Here is a 6000-nt window from a genome sequence, read left to right as displayed (position 1 = left end):
GTCTCTGACCTCCTCCCTATAGGCTGTCTCGTCGTTGTCGGTGATCAGGCCTACCACTGTTGTGTTGTCTGCAAACTAAATCATGGTGTTGGAGTCGTGCCTGGCCATGCAGTCGTGGGTGAACAGGGAGTACAGAAGAGGACTGAGCACGCACCCCTGGGGAGCTCCTGTGTTGAGGATCAGCGTGGCAGATGTGTTGCTACCTACCCTCAGTCAGGAAGTCTAGGATCCAGTTGCAGAGGGATGTGTATAGTCCCAGGATCCTTGGCTTAGTAATGAGCTTTGAGGGTACTATGGTGTTGAACGCTGAGCTGTAGTCAATGAATATCATTCTCACATAAGTGTTCCTTTTGTCCAGGTGGGAAAGGGCAGTGTGGAGTGCAAGTTGGCAAGTTGGTTAGGACATTTTCTTTGTGCATGACGCAAGTCATTTTTCCAGCAATTGTTTAGAGAGATTATTTCACTTATAAATTACTGTATCACAATTCCAGTGGGTCAGAAGTTTACATACACTAAGTTGATTGTGCCTTTAAACAGCTTGGAAAATTCCAGAAAGTGATGTCAAGGCTTTAGAAGCTTAAGCTAACTGACATCATTTGAGTCAATTGGAGGTGTACCTGTGGATACATTTCAAGGCCTACCTTCAAACTCATTGCCTCTTTGCTTGACATCATGGAAAATCAAAAGAAATCAGCCCAAGACGCCAGAAGAAAATGTGTAGACCTCCACAATTCTGGTTCATCCTTGGGAGCAATTTCCAAATGCCTGAAGGTACCACGTTCATCTGTACAAACAATAGTACGCAAGTATAAACACCATGGGAGCCGTCATACCGCTCAGGAAGGAGACGTGTTCTGTCTCCTACAGATGAACGTACTTTGGTGCAAAAAGTGCAAATCAATCCCAGAACAACAGCAAAGGACCTTGTGAAGATGCTGGAGGAAACAGGTACAAAGTATCTATATCCACAGTAAAATGAGTCCTTTATCGACATAACCTGACAGGCCGCTCAGCAAGGAAGAAGGGGCTGCTCAAAAACCGCCACAAGAAAGCCAGACTACGGTTTGCAACAAACACCGTACTTTTTGGAGAAATGTCCTCTGGTCTGATGAAACAAAAATAGAACTGTTTGGCCATAATGACCACAGTTATGTTTGGAGGAAAAAGGGGGATGCTTGCAAGCTGAAGAACACCATCCCAACCGTGAAGCACATCTCAACACATCAGTCAGGAAGTTAAAGCTTGACCACAAATGGGTCTTCCAAATGGACAATGACCCCAAGCACACTTCCAAAGTTGTGGCAAAATGGCTTAAGGACAACAAAGTCAAGGTATTGGAATGGCCATCACAAAGCCCTAACCTCAATCCCATAGAAAATTTGTGGGCAGAATTGAAAAAGCGTGTGCGAGCAAAGGAGGCCTACAAACCTGACTCAGTTACACCAGCTCTGTCACGAGGAATGGGCCACAATTCACTCAACTTATTGTGGGAAGCTTGTGGAATGCTACCCAAAACGTTTGACCCAAGTTAAACAATTTAAAGGCAATACTACCAAATTCTAATTGAGTGAATGTAAACTTCTGACCCACTGGGAATGTGATGAAAAAAATAGAAGCTGAAATAAATCATTCTCTAATATTATTCTGACATTTCACATTCTTAAAATAAAGTGGTGATCCTAACTGACCTAAGAGTGGGAATTTTTACTTGGATTAAATGTCAGGAATTGTGAAAAACTGAGTTTAAATGTATTTGGCTGTGGTGTACAGTCGTGGCCAAATGTTTTCAGAATTACACAAATATACATTTTCACAAAGTCTGCTGACTCAGTTTGTATGATGGCAATATGCATTTACTCCAGAATGTTATGAAGAGTGATCAGATGAATTGCAATTGATTGCAAAGTCCCTCTTTGCCATGCAAATGAACTGAATCCCCAAATAACATTTCCACTGCATTTCAGCCCTGACACAAAAGGACCAGCTGACAACATGTCAGTGATTCTCTCATTAACACAGGTGTGAGTGTTGACGAGGACAAGGCTGGAGATCACTCTGTCATGCTGATTGAGTTCGAATAACAGACTGGAAACTTCAAAAGGAGGGTGGTGCTTGGAATCATTGTTCTTCCTCTGTCGACCATGGTTACCTGCAATGAAACAAGTGCGGACATCATTGCTTTGCACAAAAAGGGCTTCACAGGCAAGGATATTGCTGCCAGTAAGATTGCACCTAAATCAATAATTTATCGGATCATCAAGGACTTCAAGGATAGTGGTTCAATTGTTGTGAAGAAGGCTTCTGGGTGCCCAAGAAAGTCCAGCAAGCACCAGGACCGTCTCCTAAAGTTGATTCAGCTGTGGGATCGGGGCACCACCAGCACAGTGCTTGCTCAGGAATGACTGCAGGCAGATGTCAGTGCATCTGCACGCACAGTAAGGTGAATACTTTTGGAGGATGGCCTGGTGTCAAGAAGGGCAGCAAAGAAGCCACTTCTCTCCAGGAAAAACATCAGGGACAGACTGATATTCTGAAAAATGTACAGGGATTGGACTGCTGAGGACTGGGGTAAAGTCATTTTCTCAGATGAATCCCCTTTCCGATTGTTTGGGGCATCCGGAAAAAAGCTTGTCCGGAGAAGACAAGGTGAGCGCTACCATCAGTCCTGTGTCATGCCAACAGTAAATCATCCTGAGACCATTCATGTGTGGGGTTGCTTCTCAGCCAAGGGAGTGGGCTCACTCCCAATTTTGCCTAAGAACACAGCCATGAATAAAGAATGGTACCAACACATCCTCCGAGAGCAACTTCTCCCAACCATCCAGGAACAGTTTGATGACGAACAATGCCTTTTCCAGCATGATATGGCACCTTTCCATAAGGCAAAAGTGATAACTAAGTGGCTCAGGGGAACAAAACATCGATATTTTGGGTCCATGGCCAGGAAACCAGACCTTAATCCCCAGACCTTAAACCCATTAATCCCCAGACCTTAATCCCATTGAGAACTTGTGGTCAATCCTCAAGAGGCAGGTGGACAAACAAAACCCCACAAATTCTGACAAACTCCAAGCATTGATTATGCAAGAATGGGCTGCCATCAGTCAGGATGTGGCCCAGAAGTGAATTGACAGCATGCCAGGGCAGATTGCAGAGGTCTTGAAAAAGAAGGGTCAACACGGCAAATATTGACTCTTTGCATCAACTTCATGTAATTGTCAATAAAAGCCTTTTGCACTTATGAAATGCTTGTAATTATACTTCAGTATTCCATAGTAACATCTGACAAAAATATCTAAAGACACAGAAGCAGAGAACTTTGTGGAAAGTAATATTTGTGTCATTCTCAAAACTTTTGGCCACAAACTGTATGTAAAACTTCTGACTTCAACTGTATTTCCCATGCCAATGAAGCCCTTTGAATTGAGTGAGCGCGAGAGAGGAGAGAGAGAGAGAGGAAGAGAGACTCGTGCCTAGTGTTCTTCGTACCCGAAAGCGTTCCTCCCATGGGCGCTGTAGTAGCTGGATCATCTGCAGTGGGATGCCCTGCTCCAAGATGGCTGTGATACCACCTGCCCTTTTACTGTCCTCACAGTGGCCTCAGAGCTACAGGGGGAAATAGGTTACACTGCACTATCAGGAGAGAATTATGAGAAAGCAGCATAATGACTTAAATGTAAAATGTAAATGTAAATAACTGTTTCAACACGTTCTCAGGACAAACCAGCAAAATATGCTCTATTACTTTGGTCTGTTACAGTTTATAACTGTTTTATTTTATTTATTTAACCTTTATTTAACTAGGCAAGTCAGTTAAGAACAAATTCTTATTTACAATGAAGGCCTACACCGGCCTAACCCAAATGACGCTGGGCCAATTGTGCGGCTTGTTGTGATACAACCTGGATTCAAACCAGGGTGTCTGCAGTGACACCTCAAGCACTGAGATGCAGTACTTCATACCGCTGCACCACTCGGGAGCCAAGTGTGTTCATTAATAAGGTAGTCATCACAGTAGCCTACAACTACAGTTACGACTGCTTACATTCACATTGCAAATTAGACTGTAATGGATTGATTAAATAGACTTGGTGGATTTTTAGAGCAATGGGCAGAGTAGCCAACAGAGGGACACTGTATCTCCTCCAGCTGCTGATGCAGAACTGAGAGCCAAGGTCAGGAGAGGTTCAAGAGGAAATACATTAGGAAGGTCCTGCAGATGCACATTGAGGCTTTTCATCCATTTTACACATGCAGCAGAGCATAATTGACATAGAGAAGCGGATAGCTCCTTAAATAGGCAACTAAGTCACACTGATGGGCTTGAGGTTTCTAGTTTTCTAACACTGTAGGTCATGTTTTTTTTAAAGCGGGGCTATGTTGTGTGTTTGTGTAAGCCTCTGACACCTTGATTTGTCGATATCAATAAAGTTATATTCTATTCCTTAGGCCATTTATGTATTTATTCAATTAATACTCTTTTCACATACCTTGATGATGTTTGGATGTTGCAGTTTCTGCAGCAAAACTATTTTTTTTTTTTCAGTTTGAAAGACAGGAGCTTGTGACAGCCCGAGGGGTCTTTAAAATCTGCGAGACATCTCCCCATGTCAGTTCCTTTGTCGTACACAGTCTTCAAAGCAACAGAATGTCCCTCCGATTTGAGCACTATTTTGATATAACCCGAACAAAGGAATTCACAGCTTTCATATCAGCAAGCTGATCACAGACAATATGATCCTTATTCGTTCTAATAGATTCAATGGAAACTTCACTCTCCTTCTCGAAACTAATATCCAAAGTATTACTTTCAAATGATTGATTCATCCAACAACCTCTCTGCCCTAGAATAGATGAGGAAAGGGAGGATTTCCTTGCGTCTTTTGTTGAGTTCATGAACTAATGCGTTATGCTCCTGTAACAGTATAACTTTAAACAGTCCCCTCGCCCATACCCGGGCGCGAATCAGGGACCCTCTGCACACATCAACAACAGTCACCCGCGAAGCATCGTTACCCATCGCTCCACAAAAGCCGCGGCCCTTGCAGAACAAGGGGAACCACTACTTCAAGGTCTCAGCGCAAGTGACGTCACCGATTGAAACGCTATTTAGCGCGCACCACCGCTAACTAGCTAGCTATTTCACATCCGTTACACTCCATAACAAAATCATCATCAAATATATGCCATTTAGCAGACGCTTTTATCCAAAGCGACTTACAGTCATGTGTGCATACATTCTACGTATGGGTGGTCCTGGGAATCGAACCCACTACCCTGGCGTTACAAGCGCCATGCTCTACCAACTGAGCTACAGGAGGACAGAGTTCCATTGTTAAATTTAAGTTTATGAACTCTGAAGTGCCAACTGTTCCTAAAAAAATGTTTAAAGAAAAGACCAGAATATATCAAAGTGCTGCGGTGCAAAGAGGGCTGCGCATTGTGGACAGGTCTTTCAATGGTTGTAGGAAAACACACCAAAAGCTGTCAATTCAATCGGATGATAGATCTACTTTGTGGTCTTGGTCAGAGAGAAAGCAAGGTTGAACTCATTGTTTTTACCTCTTGAGGCACGCCCACCAGAAAGAAGCGTGTCTTCCCGGAAAATCACGCCCCTGAGTTAGCTGATGCAGTGTTTTCACAAGTAAAATGGTTTAAATCAGGGATGGGCAACTGTTGGCCTGCGGGTAGCATAACACTCTCAGATCAATTTCCACCAAAAACAAATTGAACTCAATCGGGGTCTCAATTTACTGTTGCAAATGATAATAGTAGAATACACAAGGTGCAATTTCGATATTTGGTTGTGCATCAGCAGTTTTTATCATGTTGTGTAAGTCACTGATAGTCAGTCAATTAGCCATGTCAGCAATTTTTTTATTTATTGCTAAATTCATTTATCATGATCGAATTACCGGCTGGTGGTCCCTCAGATATCACATTAAAAACTGCAAACATTTCTCTCTGCCCAATGGCAAAACAATAATAATTGGTGGGGGC

The sequence above is a fragment of the Oncorhynchus keta genome, chromosome 29, assembly GCF_023373465.1.
Source record: "Oncorhynchus keta strain PuntledgeMale-10-30-2019 chromosome 29, Oket_V2, whole genome shotgun sequence".
Lineage (NCBI taxonomy): Eukaryota > Metazoa > Chordata > Actinopteri > Salmoniformes > Salmonidae > Oncorhynchus > Oncorhynchus keta.
Note: the sequence above shows the minus strand (reverse complement) of the source record.